Source organism: Prionailurus viverrinus, chromosome E1, assembly GCF_022837055.1.
Source record: "Prionailurus viverrinus isolate Anna chromosome E1, UM_Priviv_1.0, whole genome shotgun sequence".
Lineage (NCBI taxonomy): Eukaryota > Metazoa > Chordata > Mammalia > Carnivora > Felidae > Prionailurus > Prionailurus viverrinus.
The window spans coordinates 33641357-33668236 of record NC_062574.1 but is presented as its reverse complement, the minus strand read 5'-3'; the positions used below and the strand labels follow the sequence as shown (position 1 = coordinate 33668236).

Sequence of the window (26880 nt, the reverse complement as noted above, 5' to 3'; positions counted from 1 at the left end):
CAATGAAGGTAAAATTATAACTCATAATTGCTTCAAAAGAATGGTAAAAGGTTCAATGAAAGATTATAATATGGCCTGTGGTAAGGAATTTTGTTTTCATTCTAAATACTATGGGAAATTTTTGAAAAGTGTGAAACAGTGCTAGTGCTGGAGGTAGGGAAATTATAATTCAAAAATCTCTGGATAGAGTGAACAGCTGATGAAGTAGAAAGTTAGTGTGTGTGTGGGGTGGTGGGAATAACAATTAGAAGATTATTAAATTGTCTTCAAAAGGGACAATGGTCTGGATTAGGATAAAGATGGGAGTATACAGAGAAGTGAATAGATTTGAGAAATACACAAGAGGTGACACTGACATTCATGTAGGCAAATCATTCTTCTGAAATCAAGCCTAGACTGGGCTCTTACCAAAGACTGATTTTCTTTCTTCTGACTTGTAATGGGGACTTGACCCATTTATTTGAATCTTAATTGATTTTAAACCCACTTAATATGCATTAAAAAAGTCTGTGTTTAATGGAATGCCAAGTGATTTTTTAATGTATTTTCTTCCCTGAGTAATTGTAATTAAAATCAAGAGGCAAAAACTACTCTTTTCAAATTGGCTTACTTCATGGTTTAGAGAGGTATGGGCTCTGTGGGTCTCTCAGATGTAGAGACAGAAACTCAACCCATAGTTTCTGCTCCTCAACAGGAAATAAAATGACACACTACTGATGGTTTTTCCTCAGTGTTTCTGGCTATGGGGTGGTGTATGTACTCTTCTCTTTTTCAGCCAATCTAGAACAAAGCTCTTCATACCAGATGTCTCCCCTAGATGGCTCACTTATATCCTATACCATACCATGTATAGGCTCTATATGCTACACCAGGCTGGATCATGCATTAAAGAACAATAGAACTATTTTTTATACCATACTACTAAATCTAAAACAAAATTAGCTCTAACCTATATGTATCACTGCCTTTAAGTTATGTTTAAGTTAAATAGTTTGTGTTTTGTCAATTGAGTCTTAGCAATATCTTCTATCTATCTATCTATCTATCTATCTATCTATCTATCTCTGTCCCTGTATCTCCCCCCACAAACTTTCTCTATTTCTTTAAGTCACAAATGGACCGTACCAGTGAAGATTGGATCAGTTAGCCAATAGATCCACCTTTTGTCATGGTCCAAATAAAAGCCAGATGAAAACAAACCTGTGACATAAAGTTCTCACATTTTTTTCATAAATTTGGTCTCAAATTCTTTTTCACAAACTGAGCTACTCTTTAACTGTCATTCTTATAACAGATGCCTTTCCTCATGTTCTTACTATTAGCCTTACCCCACCCTTAAGATTTCATGCTTGAGAGGTGCCTGGGTAGCTTAGTTGGTTAAGAGTCCGACTTTGGCTCAGGTCATGATCTCGTGGTTCATGAGTTTGAGCTCCGTGTCGAGCTCTGTGCTGACATCTCGGATCCTGGAGCCCGCTTCAGATTCTGTGTCTCCCTCTCTCTCTGCCCCTCCCCTGCTCACACTCTGCACTGTCTCTGTCTCTCTATAAAATAAATAAACATTAAAAAATTTTTTAAAAAGATTTCATACTTGGAACCACTTTCTGGCTACCATCTCAGCTCCTTTTGTTGATATTCCCTGATGTTCTGTCTCATAAATGCTACCTCAGGTCACTTAGAGAAGGAGGTGTAAGGGGAAGAAGCAGATTTGGGATCCCATGTGCACCCAGAGACCGTGTGCTTAACCACTGGTGAACTACCTCAATGAATATCCCTTGCACTTTAGCCTGGCCCCTAAAACCTGCTCTTGAGGGCCCACTAGTCCCACAGGCCCCAGGTAAGGAGGAACTGTTTACATATAGTTCTGTATGTACAATGAGGGCCCAGCCCAGAGTCAACTTCAAGTTAGTGTTGCTTACAAATAATGATGACATGAAGACTAAGGTCCACTGAAAGAGTAAATGCTCCAAGCTACAAGGCTGGCAGACACCCTTGTGAATATGAGCACCAAGAACATGATACGTTCTCCCCGGCTTTCTGATACCCCAGCTGTAATACCTGTGTACTCTTGTGAATCTAACGCAGCAAGGCTAAAAGGAAAAAGAATTATCAGTATCATTATTTTTTTTTAATTTTATGTTTCTTGCTTTTGGGTAGTTTTTAAACAATCATGACAACTCCTCAGCATTTGAGAGAAATTTATTAAAAAAGGAGTTAGGAGCCTAGAACTTACTCCTAATATCCAAGTTCAGAAACACTCTACATGGCCAACATAAGAGAACACTGAATAAACTATGGCAATATTAATAATGCTGATGATGATGTCATTGTTGATGGTAAGCAACAGCACACATTTCTCAAGTCCTCATTAGGAATATTAGGAATAGATCCACCCCATCCTCCATTAATTTTCACAGCAATCTTATGAAGCTCAGTATAAGACAATGTTGGCAACAGTTTATGATAAAGTGGAGGAAAAAAAGTAAGATAAAAATTCTTTCTTCTGCAGGAGAAAAACTAGTTAATGAAAAAAAAACCTGGAAATAAATACAGTCCATTACTGGTGACTGATTCTTGAAGGTGGGACTACATGCATCTTTTCTTCCTTCTTTTCCTTAATTTCTTGTCTCTCATAAGCCCTTGTTACTTCTCCACTGGGAAAACACATGCAACTTTATTTAAAATAAACAAGCGCTGTGTAATTTCTCTTCTGAAGATGACTAACTCGAAAATATTGGTTCTCAAATGGTCTTTGAGGGGCTCCACGGAACCTAGGTTAGATCTGGTCCTTCATCAGGTTGAAAAGCCATTTCCTACCATTTTTTTCTTGGAGGCACTACTTCAAAGTTCACCCAAAGAGGAACATAGTTAGAGACGTCTCAGAGATGGAAAAATGCTTCTGGTGAACCAAAAAGGAAGGAGAGCAGGCACCTTGGGTGTGTATGGTGATGTACACTCTTCTTAGTAACTTTATTTTCATCTCTTTTCACTTGCCCCTCACAAGACCCCCTAGAGATGGGAAAAACAGGCACCATTAATGTCCACATTCCAGAAAATGAGGGGCAATGAGAACAGCTACCCACCAAGGCCACACAATGAGAAAGTAAACATCTGAGACTGGAACCCAATCTTGGCTCTCAATTCAGTGCTCTCTTTAAGGATAATGGCTACCTACATGGAGTCCTGATTACCCTTGGCAGGAAAGACAAGCTTACCAGGCTATCAGCTATCTAAAACGTTCATGGTTGAAGGTTTTGTGTCATGTCTGCTGTAAATTTGGTTTGGTACAACCTCAGCAAAATAAAAGGAATACCAGTTGTTTCACAACGATTCAGCCATTCATGCAATATTCAGTTTTTGCATGCCAAGCACTACGGAAGTCCTGGGGATTCAGTGATGTCTGTCTTCAGGTAGCCTATCATGGGGAATTAAATCTAGTAATATAAGGGGCGCCTGGGTGGCTCAGTCGGTTAAGTGTCCGACTTCAGCCAGGTCACGATCTCGAGGTCTGTGAGTTCGAGCCCCGCGTCGGGCTCTGGGCTGATGGCTCGGAGCCTGGAGCCTGTTTCCGATTCTGTGTCTCCCTCTCTCTCTGCCCCTCCCCCGTTCATGCTCTGTCTCTCTCTGTCCCAAAAATAAATAAACGTTGAAAAAAAAATTTTTTTAAAAAATAAAAAAAAAAATAAATCTAGTAATATAATACAATGGAATGAGTAATGTGAAAAAGACATAGCAAGATGTCACAAGCTCTCAAAAGAGGGGCACACTGCTCCTCATTCATTCACTCATTTATTCTAGAAATAACCATGGAGTGCCTTTTTGCTGCCATGCTTTGTGTTGGGTTCTGGGGACCCATAGTAAAGAACACATGATCTTTACCCGTGAGGATTATCTAATGGGGAAGACAGAATTATATTGATTATACAGACCTAAATTAAATGGAAATATGATCAATATGGCAAAGGATAATCAGTGCTGTCAAAAGCATACGATCTACATACAACAAATACTTTTGATTCAAGAGAAAGTTTCTTTGCAACCCTCTACTAGAAACAGAAATTTTGTACTTCCTTGAAGGCTTGGGAATTCACAGGATAACTTTCAGGTGCTGATTGGAAGTAACCTACTCGATAATGCTTATCCCTTTATGATAATAATTTGATAGACTCTATTTCTTAACACACTGCTGCTCTGTTTTCCCCTCCCCACCACTGCCCAGAGTAAATGCTTGTTCTCTTGCCCTCAGTTTATGGAAGGAATGTAAAGTTGGAATGTTCCTCTCTTTCCAAATAAGCCAACCCCCACAGGGTTTGTTCCCACCCGCCCAACCCCCCAGGAGGGGGAAAAAAAAAACAACCCTGCAATCTTATCACATTATTCATAGTAAAGCATTAGCTCCTAACCTGAAGCGTCCTCTGCTGAGGGTAACAGATGGCATCGGGACGCCTATGCTAGAAGGAATGGAAACCTGATTATACTCCTTCTAATTTTTTTTTCCCCTCCTACATGAAGCACGCTATAGCCACCTCATCGAATATGGTGATGTGTCAAAACTTAATTAGCCAACACTTGTACCCCATCTACATTATGCTGGAAACTATGTTTTCAAAAGCAAGAGAAAAGAGCTTAAAATATTCTGGCAGGAAGGGAATTCTTAGGACACAAAGGAGAAAGATTAATGCGATAAGCTATCTTATGTTACCAAGGCCTTAATCCTTTCTCAGACAAGCAAAGCAGTAGAAAGTTTCTTGGTTCCTGCAGTAGGGTTGGCATACTGTCTACACAAAAATGGGAAATTCTGGCATGTATGTGTGTAATTTTAGGGGATCAGGGGCTGGCACATTTGAATAAAGTGCAGTTCCTGTGTATCGGGCATGCATCATAAGGTGCTCAACCATCCTGCTTTGCCTAGAATGGAGGGGTCTTTTGAGACGCAAACTTTCAGTGCTAAAACGAGCGAAGTCCCAGACAAATGGAGATGTGTCTATCACCTTTGATGCATGTAAACAATGGTCATAAAAAAATTTTATTGCAAACTTAGAAGGTCATATTGACCAAGTCAGTGGTTTCTGTTGCTCTCCTTTGACCATTTGGAGGAACGAGGCAGACTGTTCACAGGAACATCAGAAAAGATGTTTTTGGTTCCTAACCAGGCTCCTCTGTCCAAATCCCATACTATTCTCTACCATCTTGCTTCTCTTCTGGCCCTGTTCCCTGTGGTCTAGCTCCCACCCTCACAGCTTCCGGGCTAAATACAGTCAATCGCTGACAGCAGCATGAGAAGATTCTCAGACTCATCTATCCCCTGTTCACAAAGCAAGCCCAGAGCTTCGTTCACATTTTCTAGAGATTTTTAACCAGGGGACAGAAAAAAAACCATGAGATCAACATTCAAGTGATAAAGAGCCTCAAAAACGTCACAATAAAAATAACTTTTGGAATTCTCTAACACATACATGGAGCAACTTCTACCCTAGCGTCCTTAGTTACTTATTGTGTGCCTGAGAGAGTCATTCCCACCTCTATTCCATCCCCAACCTCTCTCTTGGCCTCTACTATTTGCAGGCTTGGCAAAGAGGTCTCTATCCTAGGCTCCTCCCACTTCCCATGGCCATAGAGGGCAGTGAATGTACTATAAACCATGTGGATTTTAGGGTTCTCTGCCTGTTCAGAGCTGGTTTCAGATTCTGGCTCTGCCACTCTTTAGCTGAATATGCTCGAATGAATTATTGTATCCCTCTGAACCTCAGTTTACTCATTATATTGTCACAAAGATGTAAAAAGCATCAAAAAGTTAATATTTACATGTTTCCAGCCTTCTAAGGAGGCTACTTTGTTTGCTCTAATGTTCAGCATGATAGATAGTTATGAGACACAAAGGAATCTCAACAATCAGAGAAAGATACAAGTAAGGTTTCTATGTTTTCTTCATTAAGGCAAGGAAGTGGCTGATGATTTGCTCCAAGATTGGAAATCTGAAGGGTTATTCATCAGTGACCCAGAAATTGCAGATGGCTCTCCCCTATGGCACAGAGAGAGCTGTACAATTGGGATATGAGACTTAGGCATGGAGTTAGATGGGGTTGGGCAAACAGTTCACACTGCATCTTAGGTGGGGATAATTCCTCCTGGCCTCACTGACTTGTGAGAATTAACTGAGAATAGATCTAAAAAACATGAGACACAGACCACGGGGCACAGACCAGGAATGTCCATTGGTTAAGTTGGGTAGACTTCTTTTTCCCTTTTGGTAAGGGGAATCAAAGGGTCATATGACTAGTACGTAGTGTTTCTATCACTCTCTTGCTTCCCTTCTTCCTCGCTTAGAAACCACAGCCCATCACCATAATCAGCCCCTTCCCTACAATTCAACTCCTTTATTACAGTCACCTGCCACAGGCTATATAGCTGGCTGGAACTACCTCTCTGCCTACCTTGTTCCTGCCCCCAACTATAGAGTAAGTTTGGAAAAACAAAAAAACATACCACTATATTTTCATTTGTAACCATAACTCTCAAGTATGCCCTCAGTACTCCCTAGCAATGCTTTGGTCAATTCATGATCCACATTCAGGGATATCTATTTTATACCTCCACCCCATCCTCCTCAAATTTCCCATTCCCATTTTTCACTCTTAGTTGATGACCTTGATTATTTTACTGATAACAAAAAACAGCCAGACACAGAGCTACTTCGCCTTTCCATAACCAAACCCACTTCCCCAGCCCCATCTGCACCTAGGCTCTCCTCATCTCTCCAGTTATGGGGGTGAGATGTCCTCTCACCCACCTATGACCAACACCTCCTCTTTTGCATTGGATGCCACCTTCTCTTGCCTAAAGGAAGACTTGATGCCTGCAGGGAACTTGTCTTCCCTTAGCCTCACCAAGTGAATTGGATTATTCCTATTAGCATATGAATACTTCATAATACCTCCTGTCTGAAATAGAAAACAACACTTTATTTTGATCCTTATTCTTCTCTAACTTGTCTTTCTGTCTCTAGTATGTATACTATGTATATACTCTATGTAGTGTGTGTGTGTGTGTGTGTGTGTGTGTGTGTGTGTGTGTGTATACATGTCTGTTTCATGTCTGTTGCTGACCAGATCCCGAATCAAGGCTGCAGGACTTATCACCCCAACTGTTCTAAGTGCTACAGCTGAGAGTCCTCAGTTGCCAGCTCTCTCCCAGAATTGCTTTTAGCTGCTAAGAACCTCCTGCCCAAGGTCACGCCCCCTTCCCAGATAGCCCTCACTCAGATCCCCCACGTTCCAATGGGGAATCATTCTGAAGGGCCATTCTCACTTCAGAGCTCACCACAGGGTCGCCTACATTGCAACCCAACTTTTGCTCAGTCTTCCAGCCTTGCTTTTCCCCACAGGAGTTAAGCTTGGGAGCCATCCCCAGTCAACTTCCTGCACACAAATGTTCATCTCTGAGTCTTTTCCTGGGAAAAGTGGCCGGTAATACCTTCACTAAAATGTTAAGTTCCACCAGTGCTGGGACCTTATCTGGCTGTTTTTCAGCTGGAGGCTGCAGTCTAGAACAGTGCCCAGTATACAGCAGATGTTCAATAGATAGCTGGGAAATGAATGGGAAGAGTGGCAGAGCTAGTATCAGACCCAGTTCTGCAAGATTCAAAGCCAGTGCTCTCTGCTCCGCAAATACTACCACAAAGAAACTTCCAACGTCTAACTTTGAGATCCAGTTCAATTTGAAACTCTGCCCTCGCGTCTGCATGCAACTGGTACCAGATGAAACTTGCACTTAGCTAACGCACAGAGATTAATTGGAAGAACTCGCTCTCACAAATGGTAAACCTGGGAGAGCTCATGCGTGGCAGTGTAATTACTCTGGTGGCATCAACACATCAGAAGGCCCTGGAGGGTCCAGAAACAGGCTCAGCCCGAGAGGTTTCCATCTTAACTTTGAATTTCCTTGGGCCTCTGTCTCTTGAAGTCAAACAACATCATTTTAACAAATTTTGAGTGTGTGAATAATTTCTCCTTTTCTTATGCCCTGGTATGTAAACTGATATTAAAGACTAGAATATTTATCATGTTGACAGCTCCCGCCTGCTAGATTAGATTTTGTTAAGGAGCTGAGTTTTCCTCGGAGAGCATTCAACTCCGTTATCTTCCTACTGTGGATTTCCACTATAGACGCTTTTGGTATTAGCTAAGCTCCACACCAGAATAAAATGGGAGGCAGCCAATAGAAATAGCTGAGTATATTGGCCACCTTCATTCCAGACTACTGGGGAAATACAAATTCAGTTACTAAATAAAAAGCCAATTCAGTTAAGGAATGATGCTGTATCTTCCCAATGACTCCTGTCACAACCACTGGATTAAAACTCACAGCACTGCAGCTCATTTTCCAGTGATGTGTTTGGTACTTACTTTACCAAATCACTAGGAAAGCTATGTGCCGTGACATTTGTCCAAATGCAGAGAGAATCACACTCTGATTATGTAAATCTGATACCAATGCAAGGACGTTAGTGAAACAGGCTACTCGCACTGAATACAATGTCCTTGGCTTTCCTAAGTAATTTCTTGACTTGACTTCACCTGGTTCTCTGCAGAAGCCAGAGCTTTCAGCTGCCCTTGTATTTCCGGGAAGACCGTAACTCAAGAAGAGAACGCATGCACAAGCACACACAATGTTTCAGAGCAGCCGTGCTGTCTTTTCCACAGCCGGAATAAATGTGCAGCCATTTCCTGGGGGAGACAGAAAGTAGAAGGTGCACTGAGGTAGCTCTTTCCTGGCCTTTGGTGAAGATAAAAAAAAAAAATCATTTCCCCAGCTCAAGCAATACTAACACTGGATGCCATGTCTGCTCCTGCAAAATTCCAGTGAAGGGATGCTCAGGTTTCTCTGAAACTGGGGGTCGGGCCTGTGGAATTAGTCACTGTTTATCTATAGACTAAGCATAGAACTTCCTATCATGATTTCAGGAAATGAAAGCCACACAAATCAGGTGGAATTCAGAGGTAAACACTACCAGTTTGAAACAGGGACACATGGGGTCCTCTGTTCTTTCTACTGGGTTATTTTGAGACATAGGAAGACAGTGGAGAAACATGGAAAGTATCAGAAATGAGAAGCAACACCCTTTAGAAGAGCAAAATTATAGTGTCAGAGACCGAACCTGTCAATTTCCAATCATCATTTAAAGGACAAAGAGCCCATTTTAGGGAATCTTCTACAGATGTTCTTTTGATAGCTTTTTATTTAATAGGCAACTGGAGGCTCAGCTTTTTATAATTTGGTTTCCTAGGAAAAGCATCATCTTCTCTTAGGAGTCTATTCAGTGCCTCTGAGAGTTGTAGAATTCACTCTTGTGCAATGTGCTCACCTCATTGATGTTCACCTCAGAAGGTAACAAGAGAGCTAAGAACCCTCTCCTTCAACAGCCCGCAGGCTACCTCAGAGCACCCTCCTCTATTTTCAATGCACTGGGTGTTTTTAAATGATTGCAACTTCTTCTATTTTGTACACAACTGGGAATATTTTCCGCCTCAGCGTTTAAAATTGTAGATATGTTATAAAAGGGGGCCCTGTGTTGTTTTGCTTAACTCAGATGGGTTAAGCTCCTGCTTCTGTCTGTTGTTCTTTCTTTTCAAATCCTGGTGACTGAACTATTTGAACCAGACCTACCAGTCAGAAGCAGGGTGACAGTAACTAACAGCAGAAGGGGAGGGAAGCACATGTCCTCTTGTGGGGTCAGGCTGGAGGGTGGGAAGAAGAGAGGCTTTGCGAGGGGGATGGTGTCAGAGGGGAGACTTACAGACAATGCACAGAATCCCCTTTGATCCTACCCTTAAGCTCTTTTAGAAAAACCTAATCTCCAAAGATTTAGTTTAATGTTGATTATAAACAAAATATCTTTCTACCAGTGGTAATGAATAAAGCTAGAAAGCAGAGAAACAGACCAGCTGGTTTCCCTCTTCTTAATTAGGTACCTCTGATTTATTTAACTATTTATTTTGTTCTTCTTTCTATCTTCTAGATGAAAGTCTTCTAGAATTCATACGCCTTACAGAAAAAAAATTATATATAACAAAAATATCAAAGCAGGTTAAAGACAGAATAGAATGGCAGGACCCAGAGAGTAATTCAGCAGGTTATAAAGGCCCAACTAATTTTATTACGGGTGAAAATTTGGCTCTGAAGTTCTTTATACTTAAAAGGAAATGAACAACACAGTTCTCATGGAGGGAAAAGGCACATCAATTGTGCAGAGGGAGCAAGGCTTTTCCTAACACTTAGCGTTAAAGAAATTTCTTACCGAGGGCTTCGTTCAGGAAGACACAATGACACGGTGTCCTTTACAAAATGCCAGCAGCAATTTAAAGGGTAGACACTTTCCACAGATTGTTCATAAATTTGAGTTTTGTAAGGCAAAATGAATCTTACAGGTGTTTGTCACTGGGGAGAGGGGACAAATTTTGGTCTGTAAGTTACCACCTTTTAATTTGTCACTTTTGTTAACTGCATTGTTTTACGTGAAATTTTCTCAATTAAAGGCCAATCTGGGTAGTGGTGTGAATGTAGTAGAAACTATAGACGGCTACACAACTTGGCCAGTGGAATGTGTGCAGAAGTGACAATGGCCCAATTTTGCACCTAAGGCTTATGTGGCATTGTGTGCTTCCACTAACCCCTCTAAGAACTTCTGATCTCATCTAAAAGGTCATGCTCTATGACCTTCAGTCTGGGCCACAAAGCATACCTGACCTTGACTTGAATGAGACCAGCTCCTGCAGACCTGAAGACCCATGGGTAAGCAATTAATGCTTATGTTTTATACCACCGAGATCCTGTAGTGATTTTGTTAAATAGCATTACTGCGGCAATAGCTTGCTAATACCCTGCCTTGACTATGCCACAAAGGCATTGTGAAGGTTAAGTGAGAAGATGATCAAGGATATTATTTGCATAACCAAACTTACTGGGTGTATTATGATCGTTTACGTCTCTGATGTCTACTCCAATATATGGCTTATAGAGTTTACAGTAGACCTGCCTTTTGCTTGCTGGCAAATGAACTGATGATTCTGGGACAGTCACATACCCAGCAAGTGAATAGTAGAGGAGGTGGTTCATTCTGCTTGGCATCACGAGGCCCATTCATCGACATGTTATATGGACCCTGGTGTATTGCAACACATACTGTGTTTATTCGGTCCATCACGGATGGACAGGAGAGGGAGTTGAGACTTGGCTGCAGTGATGCCAAAGGACAATCCAGGAGAAGCTCATAAGACTGGGATAAAATAGTAAAGAGCTACCAACTAGAGTTTGGAAACCCAAGTGCAAGTCTGGCTGATGTACTATTAAACACTAAACATTTGATGTGATGGAGATGACTTTGTTCAGTCGGTAAAAATTTGAATTCTCTATTTGTCCTTTCCTGAGGGTAACCATAGGAATTATAATGACAATATCCACATTTCCGTATATCTTATTTAACCTACTTTGGCCATCTGAGCACGGATTAAATACAGTAAACACTTCTCCAGTGGCTACCAACACATTTTAGTGCGTATTTTGGGGGCACCTACAATGAGCCAAATTATATGTAACTTCAGGAAGAAGCAAGACAGACCACTGGACAGAGTTAAACATATACCAGATTATAAAATACATGAGGACTGTATGTCACAAAGACTAAGAAGTACAGCTATCACTGATTGGGACCAGGACATGCCACCCTCAAATATACCGTTTTGGCATAAGAATTATTTTGAACTGAAGCATCTGAGTTCCTGAAATCCCTTGTCCTCCTAAAAGCAGGGCCTCCCCAAAGAACTCAACTGTCATAAAGTCCCTGTCCTGAAGCAACTCTAATTTCTCTTCTGGGACAGCACCACACTCCCACAGCCATTGTCACAAATTATCATATCTCCCATCCAGTCTCCTAAGAGCCCATTTATGTTTCCAAAAGTCATTTGCTTTTCCGTAAGTACCCTTCTCCCTCTTTCTCCTACTAACATCCCAAATTTGAACTACCCCTTTGAGTTACTCATTTCTTTTTTTAAAAAATTTTTAAATGTTTATTCATTTTTGAAAGACAGAGAGAGACAGAGCACAAGCAGGGGTGGGAGAGAGAGAGAGGGGGACACAGAATCTGAGGCAGGCGTCAGGCTCTGAGCTGTCAGCACAGAGCCCGACGCAGGGCTAGAACTCACGAACCGTGAGATCATGACCTGAGCCGAAGTCGGATGCTCAACCGACTGAGCCACCCAGGTGCCCCTGAGTTACTCATTTCTATCCATGTATTACTCCCATGTATTAATAGGCACCATGCACCTGCTAATTAACTTGTTTTTCTCTTGTTAATCTGTCTTTTGTCAGCCTAATGTACAGGGCCCCAGCTGAAGAATCTAGGACAGGAGGAAAATAATATTTTTTTCAAAGCTTATCATCTACTATATATTTTAGCATAATATATGTAGTGCCTTTTACCTCTTTTTATGGACTAAAAAATATAGTAATGCTGATGGTATAAATAAAACTGACTTCAAATCATGAACATATTATTACATGGGTACGTACTATTACATGGGTATCGTTACTATGTTGACATAATTTGCAGGGTCAGCTACTTCTCTGTTAAATTCAAATTAAATTGTGGAAACACTATTTGTGCCGTGCACAATAATGGGAGCATTCCAATAAACCGGGATCCTCACCATAAAATGCTTAATATTAACTCCAGTTTATAGATCAGGAAACAGGGGATAAAGTAACTTGCTTAAGGGCTGTCAGAATCCAAATGCATTCCTTTTTTTTCTCTGCATCCTTGCTACCCTCATAGTTTATTTACTGTGCTCCATATGGTGCAGTCAGTAAAAAGCAAATGGCAACTGGAAAAAAACACACACACACAACAACAACTTGCCTGCCATTTCTCTTCCTCATAGCTAGAGAAAGAGTTTACTAACATCAGTGTCAATGATCATAAAACGAAACGTCCTAAGCCTTAAATTTGCTTTTCAAATACCAGTATTTCAGAGGCAGATTACCTGACTCCAATAATATGGCTCAAACCTTGCACTGTATGTGCAATGAGAGGGAATATTTTCATCCATTATAAGAGGCTTGTCAGGGGAAAATATTTTCCTGATATCATACCCAAGAGAACAGTGTGTGGAGGAACATTATCATATTTTATTGAACTTTCATATACTCCATGCAGTATAATGTATATTTTATCTTTTGAGAAGCCTTGGTAACAAAAGAATAAAATATCTGTCTAAAACTCAAAGTACTTTCTAATAATGCTGCATGCACACTAATGTCATTAAAAACAATTCACAGGGCTCTGGTAGCTCACCAGTCTGAGCCAGGAATGAACATCCCTCCATTACTGGAAGAAGGGCTCAAGCCTGTGGCTTTGCTCACTCCTTATAGCAGAGGCTAGGTGGAAGCTAAGGGGCAGACTGGAGGGCATCCATTCATAAAGGCTTTCTCCCAATTGGCAAGATGGGGGAGGAATGTCCTGTGCCCTGGGAGTTAAGGACTAGCTTAGCTTAATTTGCATATTCTTCTAGAATCACAGGGGTGTTGAGGCTAGCCTCTGAGAAATAATTTACATAAAGGTTTCAGGGCATTTTTAGGAAACAACAAAGAGGATTTTGGAACTGACAAAGACAGTCTCAAGAAAAGCAAGGAGAAAGGGGGCACCTGGGTGGCTCAAGGTTAAGTGTCTGACTCTTGATTTCGGCTCAGGCCATGATGTCACGGTTCATGAGTTTGAGCCCTATGTTGGGCTCTGTGCTGACAGCGCAAAGCCTGCTTGGGATTCTCTCTCCCTCTCTCTCTGCCCCTCAACTGCTCGCTCTCTCTCTCTCTCTCTCTCTCTCTCAAAAATAAATAAATAAACATTAAAACAAAAAGGCAAGGATAGTTGGGGGATTGGAAGCTGGGTGAATTACTTAGAGGTAGAAGAAAGTATAAAGACACATGTCTTGGGTAAGGCATCCTTCTGTTGGTGGCTGAGAGCTTCACTTATGATTTCCACCAGGCACGGTCACTCAAATGGCTTCCAGGCAAGTCCCTAGGATCCTGGTTTAAACTTTGTCAGAGGCTCCTATGAAATTAGAAAAGCCATGCCATCTTCTAGGTACTAAAAAGAAAGTTGAAGTCCCTTCAAGGTCAGACCATCTGGGCTCGGGAATAAAGGCCTTCAGAAGCTTTGGAGAAATACCACTGCCAGGATGGGAGAGAAAGACCATGTTCAGTGCCTACAAGAGCCAGGCAGAGTAACAGTGGGTGGGTGGAAGGGGCAGGAATGACCCCGCCTGCACAGGTGTGCATCAGCCTCCCAGACAGCCCAAGTCACCCCGAACCACGCAAAGGGAGAGAGCAATGGTCTTGAGTGGGGACATGAACTAACTACCACTGCAATTTTAAGTCTTTGCTTAGCCCCATTCCCGACATGATTTGAGAACCGAGGGTCACCTCTGAAGACCTTTCAGTCTTAACACTGGATGTGGAGAAGAGCAAACCTAAAATCTCCATCCATTACCGTCATTATTATCCACAGAGAACTAAGGGCAGACCAAGAAATGAATGGCAGGGGTGTGCCAGCTTCGCCCCTGTTAAATTATGCACATCACATGGGGTGACTTACAGGATGGCGGCCCACAGGAGACACAGGGACAGGCCATTTACACTGGCCGGTCCTCTGAGGCTCATGACTTTAGAAGTTTTTCTCGTGATCTGCCGTGAGCCCTGTGGTACATGGAAATGTGTCTATCGGGATTTCCACAGTGCAATTCATGTCTACGGGGGAGTACCCGTACACGCAGCAACACCACAGTGTGTACTCGGCACAAAGTGAAAGAGACAGAGCAAAGAGAGGAAACCGAGGAAGCCCAGCCACCTTCTACACGGAGAGAAAACACCCATGTCTGTGTCCTAGAAATTAAAACTATATGTCTTTCCCCTGACTCTACAGCTGCCAGATCTGGTGCAGTGATGACAATAACTATCGGGGGGCATTTTATGTGGCACTTTTTTGATGAAGGATGCAGGAGAATTAACTACCCATTTAGAAATGACATTCAGTATGTGCTCTGCCACCGTGCCAGGGAGGAGAAAGTGGCAGCCAGATAACAAAGCAGACTTACAGCATCACCTCGAAGGATAAAATATGTATGATGCTATGGCCAAAATAAACAGGCTGCAGAGATGCAATTAACAGGCAGAACGTGGCAGGAACCCAGCACGGGGCACCACCTCCCCTCATTCTCTCAAATGCTGGCAAAGAGATGGAAATTGGCTGAAGGTCAGGGCTCTTCTGATCCCCTGCCCTCTTCTTCCTGAATCCGTGCTATCATGGCAAATATTTTCCCCTGTCTTCAGCATTCGTGCAGCATTCTGGAAAGGAACACAGTGTTTTGGGCAGACAAGCTGAGGCTGAAACTCAGCTCTTTTTCTTGTCATCCCTGTAACTCTAGGTGAATTATTTAACAACTGTACATTTTGGCTTCCTGGTCTGCACAACTGACCATCTCAGGTTGTTTGGGGAACTAAGTGAAATAAAATATGTATATATAAATGGATGTGGTAGGTAGCCAATAAATTTAGTTGCTTTCCCTCTTCCCATCCATTTGTAATTCCAGGATCTGGGGCATTTTTTTCACTTATCTGTTTATCATTTCATTCAATGAACATTTATTGAGGGCTCTCTTTGTGCCACATACTTTCCTGCTAACCAGAATTTGTCAGCCACAGCCATGACAGTTAAGTGGGCCAGATGAGCCCAGACTGCAGGTTGAAAGGGGCTACCCTCATTCAAGACCCTATGCCTCATAGCTGTTGGCACGTTAAGCACACAACCCATGGGGGAAATGCCAGACCACGTGGTAATTAGCAAGAACAATGTGTTCATCCCAACAGATTTTGTTGCTCCCAACTGAATCTGCATCAAAGGACTCTGGCAGTGGTTAATTCACCTCTGAAAGGTGATCAAGGCATCCACTTTTCCCTTCACTACGCGGGTGCCAATCTGTGAAAGGCAAATTCAACTTTCACCAGATGTGTGATTACGGATGTTTGTGTAACATTTGACCTTCTTCTCTCTTCACAATCCTTTTAATTTTATATTTCTAATCACCGAGCGTAGCAATCCAGAAGACACAGAACAGTTTGACTGTATTAGTGAAGTTACTTATTTATAGATTATCTGTGATCACTCGCTTTCCTCCATTACATTCTTCCAAGTGGGTACCTTACAGTTATTAACTTTCAGGAAGCCCCTATATATCATAGCATCATACCATTAAGCCTTTTGGAAATTCATCACAAATCAGTATCCGGATGACATTGATGTCTTATTGCTATTCATTCCTCCTGGGCCGTTTTTAGCAGTTCATTTTTTATATCCCTGCAGTGCTGAAATATGGCTCACTCCAGTATCTGTCCTTTTCGTAATCGCAAAAGGAAAGCTTGGCAGTTGTTGTATATTACACTCTTGAGAAAAATGCTAGTAATACTTCGAATTGATTGAACAGTGTGGACTTAAAACTGCCTGGCACAGGGCTGTTTCCTTAGTCTTATTCAGATTTTTTTTTTTTAATCATACCCCTTAGGTTCAGAAACTGTGAACTCATTATCACAAAGCAACGTGTTAAATAAGGATCACTTACTTGGAAAAGCCCAGAAGTGCCTCCCCATTTCTTCCCTTCAGACCTGCAAATATGTTTATAGCATGTGTTTAGAGTGTGGCCTACTGTTCTGCTGGAAGTGTACTATCACTGACAGGAAGCTGGGGGATGGGGTTGGGGAAGTGTGGTTGTGAAATAGCCCAGGGCATCCCTGATGCTGGAGCTTAACATGGAAAAGTTGTTGGTGACACTGCTTTGTGATCGCCAAGGCATTGGGAAAAAGCTGTCCCCACATGCTAGCCTTACCTGTACAACGACATGTTCAGGAGGGATGTAGGCTTGTAGGAGGCAACCAAGTAAAGAAGATGTATTAAAAGGATGAAGGTAAGGAGAGTCAGAATTTCATAGAATTATTTCTATGCTTCTTACCTCCTCCCCAGGTAGTGGCAACGGGGCTTGGGGAGGGTAGAAGACAGGCCAGCCGGATGTGAGTGATATTTAAGGAGGCCAAAGCACAGTCATTGGAGTCATTTTCAATAAGGGATATTTGTAACAAATCTAAAATTTTCTTTGCAACATGAGCTGTAATAATAGATGCTGCTGGCGATCCGCTCAGATCCCCTCGTCTGGGCTAGGGGGCAGGTCTCCCAGCTTCTACGAGTGTTGGCTGCAATCAACTCACCTTCCTCTTGGGAAGTGCCCTTAGCCTATAAGAACTGCGGTGTGCTGGTAAATGTTTATCAACCAGCTCTCCAGGAAAAAAAGGCCCTGTTGTGTCGTGCCTGCAGATTTCTGTGGTGTAAACATGCCTACCATGGGGGATGCCAAGATACCAGCTTGATGTTAGCGAGTGCAGAGGTGGGAAGAGATGTTCAGGATGGGCTTTGGAAAGCCAGCCCTTCTCCAGTGTGCCAGTGCATGAGAGCCACCTTGCCCAGGAACCTCAGGGAGGTTACGCCCCTCCTCGGCCCCTTGGGGGGGTGGTGGTGGAAGACTTCTGGAATAGTGACACTCATTCATGCTCAAGAGCTTCCTGGGCGATCAGGCTGTAGTTGGGCTGCAGGTGGACCCATACATTTGCTGATCTCCCCCGCTGTGCTCCCCCGACACATTTGCAGCTCAAACTGAAGAACACTTCCTCTGCAATTCATTGGTATAAGAAGCTGCAGGTCAGGCTCTAAACTTGGGCTTGGGGGAGCATCAGACTCTGAAGGGGTGACACAGCACTTAATTTGAACAGATCATTTTGCCCAAATCTTATTCTACCAGAGTCACTCAAGCTCAAAATAAACAATTTGGGAGTCATCAAGCACTGAGCTGATTTCTATATTCAAGCCTACCTAGCACACCAGCAATAAATAGTAGCAAGCTATACATACTGCATAATCCCTTTCTATCCCAGCACGAGTCATGAAATCAGTGAAAATAGCTACTTGGCTAAAAAAAAAAAAAAAAAAAAAAAAAAAAGACTTGCTTTCTCTCAACTAAAAAAAATATGTTTTCTGAATATTTCAGAGGAAAATGCAAATTAAGAAATATCTCTGCTCCCTAGAATGTGATGTGAGGCCTCTCTGAGATACGAAGGTAGGAGGAGATATTTTCAGGCAGGTGAGATGCTGCCACGTTGACAGGTTTCTATTGACTCTGACACACCAAACTGTGGGTGTGTATGTTTTCACTCCTTGGAAATCATGCACCTTCATCATATGATATCATATGATATCATGACATCATATGATATCATAGGTAAATATGTTTTGTACATGGTTAGGGCATGTGGGTTTCAGGGCTAATGGCCAATGACGAATGTTATATTAAGTGTCACGTCAGATGAAGAGCTTAGTAAACACAGGAAAAGGTCTGTTCAGAACCTGAAGTAGGTAAGGCTCACATTAACAAAATGAAATAGCTTACTGAATAGACACTGGGTTTATTGTATGAAAAAAAAAAGAAACAGAAAAACAGATGCCAGGCTGAGCCAGCTAATCTCTTAAAATTTTTTATTTATCTTTTTAATAAAAATTGTATATAGTTAAGGTGTGCAACATGATGATTTGATATAGATAGACAGATAGAGAGAGAGTGAAATGATTACCACAGTCAAACTAACATATCTATCTACTCAGAGTTAGCATTTTCTTATTGTTGGTGAGAACACAATTTCCAGCATTCAATATGGCATCATGCTCCTTATTAGATCTCTGTGCTTACTCATCTTATGTAACTACACACTGTGGTGGTGGCGGGTGGGGGTGCCTGGGTGGTGGCTCAGTTGGTTGAGCGTCCAATTCTTGATTTTGGCTCAGGTCATGATCTCACGGTTCATGAGATTGAGCCCTGCGTCAGGCTCCACGATAAGCAGGCTTGGAATTCTCTCTCCTTCTCTCTGCTCTTTCCCCACTTGTGTGAGCACTTGCACTCTTTCTCTCTCTCTCTCTCAAAATAAATAAACATTTAAAAATAGACAAACAGGGGTGCCTGGGTGGCTCAGTCGGTGGAGCGTCCAACTTCGGCTCAGGCCATGATCTCGTAGTCCATGAGTCCCGCATCAGACTCTGTGCTGACAGCTCAGAGCCTGGAGCCTGCTTGGGATTCTGTGTCTCCCTCTCTCTCTGACCCTCCCCCACTCATGCTCGCATGTGCACGCTCTCTCTCTCTCTCTCATAAACATTAAAAAATTCAAAATAAATACAAAGACAAACAAACAAACTACAACATTGGGGTGGGGGGGTGGGGAAATGGAAGAATGAAATGGCTACTCTTAACGTTTTGTACAATTTGGATCTTGGCCCTAACAGAACAAGGGATTAGAATGCCGACATTCTAAAGTGATAAAAATATGAGATATTGGAAAGAAATGGATTGATTAATTATTCTTAATCCTTCATGCAATATTAATAAAGTTGTTTCTATAGGACATTAAATTTTCATAAGAAAAATTAGAAGTCTGTAGTTGCTTATATGTTCAATGGCTTATGATGCTTACACTCCCCAATTCAGACCTTTTATTCTAGTTTTCCGGTTTTAATGTAGTTCTTTTGCTTCAGAAAAGCAGAACTTAGAAGAAAATTTGTATTTTCTTAAGTCCTTCAAACAGAATATGCTTCGCTTTTTTCCCTGAAGTGATGGGGAAATTATTATTTGTTTTTATTTTCAGACCAAAGGTACCTGGTTTCTAGGCAACGATAGAGCCCTTTAACAGGACTCAAGGTCTCGGAAGTTCAGGTAGGGGGAGCCTGGCCAGTTTATGCAGTCAAATGAAAAGGCTTACCTGGAGTAGACAGAGCCTTCTTGGATAGAATACACAACTGAAATCAGATTTTTTAATATCAAAATCCAGAACTTCTCTTGGGTATACAACTATTTCTGTATCGCCCAGGTGTTCTATCAGTTTTATCTCTTTGACTGTGATGGAGACACTTCTTCTGGAATGCTTGAAAGATGAGGCAAGCTGGGAGAGGTCTGTAAAAATTAGGTCATGTCTTTCCCTTTTCTCTTGCTCTTCTCCCCCATTTTTAGGTGAATGGCAAGAGAGCTGAGTTCCAAGCAAATTTGTCTTATGCAAATAAGACACTTTGTCATCTAATTTTGGAAGGACAGTTAATTTGTAAAATGCCTGTTGGTTTCATCTGTGGAATCAATTAACCAGAAAACTAAACTACCATGTGGTTAACACCCATGAAATTCCTGGAAGAAATGATTCCTTCTAGAAATTCATTTGCCTGTAAATTCATTAGGCATCTTGACTTAATTCCCTTCATATTCTCATAAAAAATTGGACTCAGTCCCCAGATAACTTGAATTTTCTTTTATTTAAGTGTTGCTGCCCAGATCAGAGAACTGTCAGTCCTTCTAAAATGTGTGAAAGGGGAGTCCCTATTCCACTCTGATGCAGAGGAGAGAAGGCACACAGGTCGTCCCTCAGTCACCTGTACCCAACCAGGAGGAAGGAGGGAGGAAAGGAAAGGGGGACAGAGAAATGGGGCAAGGTGAACTGGAGAAAGGAGACTGGGGAGGGGAGCAAAGGGTAGGAGAGCAAGTCAGAGTGACAGAGAAGAGAAATGTAAATGAGGAGAGAGGGCGTGGTCAGGGAAGACCAAGAATCAGGAAAGGAAAGCAAAGACTTTTCTAATACTCACCAGAGGAATAAAAAATGAGACAGAACCAGATATATTTATAAACTACTAAAGCCAACATCCAGGTGTTTCCTTCAAAGGCTTGCCTAATGACTGCATTGATTATCTGCGTGATGTCAGGAGGGACACATTACAAGCAGCGGCCAAGAGAGTGAGCAGCAGTCCTGAGTCTCGCTCTAAGCTGGGCGACAGTGCAGGAGAGCCAGAAACCAACCACAGAGCACCTTAGCCCCGAGCCCGTTTCCAACTTTCAAGACAGCGTCAGTCTCTTGCATTTTGCTTATCTCTCATCACTCTTCAGCACCGCACACTGAACCTGCCACTGCCTGCGAAACGCTCTGCTCTGAGCATAAACACAATTACCTTGGCCTCATTTTCTTTATCTTTAATCAAAGTCCTTTCTTGGAACATTCCCCCATCCTAGCTATTCAGAGCAAAATATCCCAAAGGAGAAAGAGTCCTCTATTCAAAACTCTGAGGAGTAATTTTGATAGTGGATGAGAAAGACGAGAAGGCAGGTTAGTTCCAAACCTACGCTAGGGCTTTAAAGGGAGCTTTCCTTTGAGAGGGTGTACATCCTAGCTAAATCCGCATTTCGGGGGTCAGCCTCAAAGAAACATATTCCATGTGCCCGGCTAACCATTATTCATAGTTGCCAGATGGGAAGAGGATTCCAGGCCAGGTCGAGGCTCCCCTCTGATGCTGGAGCTTTTCCACCACAGCCAGTGGACCTGGGAGCCTTTCACAACTCTTTCTGTGCTGGGGGTTCTCAGCGAAACACAGGGAGGTCATTCACTCTCCACACTTTGAAATAAAGTCTGGCCCAAGCCATTTCCAGACACCAGCACTGGTTCTCTGTGTCTGAGGCTGCACGGGACAGGTACTGTTAGAAGCCACCTGTAATTTACCTTAAAATACCGTCCTTTCAGAGAGAGAGAGAGAGAGAGAGAGAGAGAGAGAGAGAGAGAAACACAGAGAGAGAAACAGAGAGAGAAACAGAAAGAGAATTGAACAGAGAATATACCGAATGTTCTGCTTCTTCTCATCACTCTTTCCTGTGTCTCCTTCTGCACTTTGTCAACATTTTTCCATTAGTTATTCTAGCCATCAGCACGGAGGGATCTGACCATAATATCCCAGATAGTCTCTTCTCGCTGAAGGTGATTACAGGACAGTGACCTCACTTATCGTGGAGCAGTACCTTATGTACTATGTAATTAGGTTGAATTTGTCTCCTGGTATCTTCCCCGTGCTATTTACGCATGCTGCGCACATTATCCAGTAACTTCCTCTACCATTTCGCATGTAGAGATTTTACAACAAACGCAGCCGAGCCTGAATCTGTGCAGCTATTTATAAACATACACCTGAGAGGAAAGCTTTACCTTTATGCCTCCCGAATTTCAAACTTTTGGACAGAGGGCACTGGCGAGGTGGTTTGGGATTTTTAGTTTGCCATCCACTTTACCTCTTGGCATATATGTTACAGATTTTAAAGTGAGTATGAGATTCTTTGACAGAGAAACCCAAGTGGGAGTTAAGTTGTGTTTTCTCGCTAACAGCCACAACATGTCTGATGGTCGCTGCCATGGTTTGAATGTTGGTGTCCCCCCAAAGTTCATATGTTCGAATCTTACCCCTAAGGTGGTGGTAACAAGAGGAGGGGTCTTTGGGAGGTGATTAGGTTATAAGGGCAGAGCCCTCGTGATCAGGATTGGAGCCACTATAAAAGAGGCCCCACAGAGCTTCCCGGTCCCTTCAGCATGTGAGGACTCAGCAAGAAGGAAGGTGCCAGCAGGCAACCATGCCAGTGCCTTGATCTTGGACATCCCCCTCCCCCCCCCCCCCCCCCCCCCCAGCCACCAACACTATGAGAGATAAATTTGCATTCTTTAGAAGCCACCCAGTCACTGACAGTTTGTTACAGCAGCCTGAATGGATGAAGACAGTAGTTAACAATTGTGGTGTATCTCCTCTGCCAGCCACTGGCCCGATAACTTGGTTATAACCCACCTAATAGGGACGCTATTCCATGCACTTCCCTTCATCCCAGCCCTGCGAGAGGGGGACTGTTACAACCTCTCTTTTACAGGAGAGGGAACTAAAGCTCTGGGAGTTAGGTTTCTCCCATCTAGGTGGTTGGTGATAAACCTAAAATCCAAACCCAAAGCAGAACATCTGTGGACATCTATCCTCCCCCAAACAAAGGTCTACGTTGTCTTATTTTTTTTTTAAGTTTATTTATTTTTGAGAGAGAGAGAGTGAGTTCAGGGGAGGGGGGGGGGCGGAGAGAATCCCAAGCAGGCTCTGTTCTGTCAGCATGGAGCCTGTCTCAGGACTGGAACTCATGAACCGTGAAATCATGACCTGAGCCAAAATCAAGAGTTTGGACGCCTAACCAAGTCACCCAGGTGCCCCAAGGTCAACATTGTCTTAATGCCCTTGCTTCCTCTAACTGTAACTTTAAAAAAACCTTCCTGCTCTGCAATCCTACACTCATTCTGGGCCTTATTCTCCCTTAAACCATTTTCAAAGATTCCTTCCACTTTTGTCCCCCTCTGTAACTATAAGCCCTTTCTCTTACATCTTTTAGATGCCATTTTAACACATATTTTTGGCAAAACTCCCTGAACCACCACACCAGTATCTTTAGTCACTACAACTTCCTTTATTTGGTATCATCATTTGTAATTTTATTACCATAATTTCATTGTTAAGAGCTTCTCAACCTCTAGAGTTACCTTCCGTGAGGCAAAGAGATCACATCTATTCTAACTATATTACAAAAATTCACCTTTTGAAGGTTTAGGATCTATGTCTGACAACAGTTATTAGCTTTTTTTTAATATTAGCTACCGTATTTTCTAAGATAATACACCCACTTTCTTCTAGAATTTTATTGTCCATTCCATACCACCAAGCTGCTTTAGATCCAAATAAAGAGACCCTTTATTGCCTCCTTCTGAGAAAGGATATTATCAATGTGGCAAGTCAAGAAATTTATCAAACCACAAAATACAAATGAGTAAGAATTACATTCACTTCTTCATCAGCTCTTACAGCCTTCACAAGCCTATGTGAAATTATGTGTATCATTTTCACACCAGAGCTTCAGTATAAAAAGACCCATGGTACTTAAAGATAGCTAATGAGTTCCAAATGGGAAGGAATACTTACCTATGAAAGTTTAATATCAGTTATCCAATAAAAACCAGCACCACTGTAACACATTTAGATGGCAAAATGGATCTATCCTTATATTTCTGTAATCTTTCACACGTGGAGCCAGAACATTTAACATTTAAAGACCCTTCTGCAAACAGTATTTCATTCTACCTATCTTTCCATGCTAGCTCACATTCTAGCACCTCCATAAAGTCTGGTTTGGCCAACCCAACTTCTTACCACCATTAAATATTAACGTCAAAATGATTGATTTGCTAATTAATCATTTCACTACTGCCTTAGTATCTCTTCCACTATTATCTCAAATAGTTATTTAAATCAGTTACTATGATTTAACTTCTGTATATCTGTATTTTCTCCCCTAATATATCTCAAAGTCCTTGAAGGAACATAAATGCCTCACTCATAAAAGGTTTCTTAGCATAGCAAATGTAGACATGCCATGAATGGCAATGATTAATTGTGGTCAACTATATTTTCCTATCAGGTTCATGGAGAAATTTAAAAATAGCGAAGTGATAAGAGTTTAGGCACCAGACCAATCCATAGTCATTATTTTTCTCAACATATTTCAGGAAAAGTACTATAACTGAAAATTAGTTTCTAATGACAGATTCTGTTGATAGCAAGGTTACTCTTCATCATGGGACTTGCTCATATTTTTCCTGCCTTGAGTCAAGGCAACTTTTAACTAAGTCCACATAAACCATTTGTTTGGTAATCAAAGATAATCTCGGTTCAGTTCAAATCAACCAGCACTGTCACAGATAACCCCACAGCTACAAAATGAAAATATGAAAGCACATTTATCATGAGGAGCCCTTAATTGAAGACAGGGAGACAAGGCAAGTAAAACTAATATACTAAAGGCCAAGGTTAGGTCCTAAAAGAAATACAAGCAAGTTACTTAAGAAGTCAAATGATGAGAGATTTCACCATCCACTAAAGATCAAGAGGAGTATCATGGAGGAGGTAACACTGGTACCAGAGAGGTTGAATAATAAAAAGGTAGGGATGGGGATTGCTAAGGTACAGAGGTACATCAGGTGAAGGGTTATGTTGTGTCCAAAGCACAGGGGAAGGTGAGATACAGTCAATTAAAAAAAAAAAAAGTATTACAATCTCACTGAGAACAAAACATAGACATAACATGCACAAGGAATAAGGCTCTGGAGGGGAGATTTGGGGCCATCTTACAAGGACTGTGAATGCCAGGCTGAGACATTTATACCTAATTTGATAGGTAATGATGAGTTTTATTACCTCATATTCATTTAATGGGAAATTTGGAAATGGTCACATAGATAAAATGTATAGCCTTGTGTTGGATGTTATCTGTTTGCCCCTTCCAATCTGCCTTCACCTTGCTCTGTGGCCTGGAGGCTGGCTTATGCTGACTGAGTCAACAGTCTTGTCTTGGTCTCTGACTTCTCTGACTTGGTCTCCCTAGAGGGAGCCTGGGATAAGTGGGGGTGGGGAGAAGTGCAGCTGAGGTCTTTAGTCCTCAGATCCATCCCAGTGGGTGGCATGGGCTAGCAATTAATCCTGCCTTATATTCTCGGTCATCTTACATTCTGGAAGTCAGAGGTAAAAAATCAGTTTTGCTGGGCTAAAATCCAGGTTTTAGCAGGGCTGTGTTCCTTCTGGAGACTATAGGGAAGAATCTGTTTCTTTTCCCTTTTCAAGCTTCTAGAGGCTGCCCAGATTCTTTGGCTCATGGCAACACATCACTCTGACCTCTGCTTCCTTTGTCACATCCCCTTCTGTGCCTTGGATTCTCCTGCCTCTCTGTCTTTTCCTTATAAGAACCCTGTGATTCCAATGGGTCTATCTGGATGATATCAGATGAACTTCCCATTTTAAGATGCTTAATTTAATCATACCTTCAAGATACCTTGTGCCATGTAAGATAACATATGTACAAGTTCTGGGGATCAGGAGATGCATATCTTTAGGAGAGGGCATTATTCCAACTACCATATTTGCCAACTGTAAGTATATCTTTGCCTAAACTGAAAGGATAAGTAAAAAAAAAAAAGGTGTTTTTCAGATTATTAAATTAATGCAAGCTTGTCATAGAAAATCTAGAAGCTTCAGGAAAGTAGAAAGAAAACAACATCTCATTTAATCCTGGTCTCTTTTCTATGCATAGCATGGGTTTATTTGTTTGTTTGTTTGTTTGTTTGTTTGTTTATTTTTGAGAGACAGAGCACAAGCAGGAGAGGGGCAGAGAGAGAGGGAGACACAGAGTCTGAAGCAGCCTCCAGGCTCTGAGCTGTCAGCACAGAGCCCGACACAGGGCTTGAACTCACAAACTGAGATCATGACCTGAGCCGAAGTCGGACGCTTAAATGACTGAGTCATCCAGGCGCCCCATAGCATGGGTACTTTTTAAATGAAATTGGGATCATGAAGTGAATGACTTCAGATGCTACCTTTTACATTTAACATATCATGAGCAATTCCCATGTCACTAACTACAGAGATGTCCATTTTATCAAAAGAGCTAAAAGGTGAGGAAAAATGCCAAAACTAATTTTTGGTTAAAATGGCAGGATAGGCCTGTCAATCGATGCAGAAAAGGCCTTTGACAAAATCCAGCACCCTTTCTTAATAAAAACCCTTGAGAAAGTCAGGATAGAAGGAACATACTTACACATCATAAAAGCCATTCATGAAAAGCCCACAGCTAACATCATCCTCAATGGGGAAAAACTGGGAGCTTTTTCCCCCGAGATCAGGAACACGACAGGGATGCCCACTCTCACCGCTGTTGTTTAACATAGTGCTGGAAGTTCTAGCATCAGCAATCAGACAACAAAAGGAAATCAAAGGCATCAAAATTGGCAAAGATGAAGTCAAGCTTTCACTTTTTGCAGATGACATGATATTATACATGGAAAATCCGATAGACTCCACCAAAAGTCTGCCAGAAC

The 26880-nt window shown here is 42.0% G+C and overlaps 1 protein-coding gene across 1 annotated transcript in view; it reads right to left on the bottom strand.

The window, feature by feature from the left end:
- The window catches only part of CA10 (carbonic anhydrase 10), a 492198-nt gene that overhangs the window by 255322 nt on the left and 209996 nt on the right, over positions 1-26880 (bottom strand). The window lies entirely within an intron of this gene.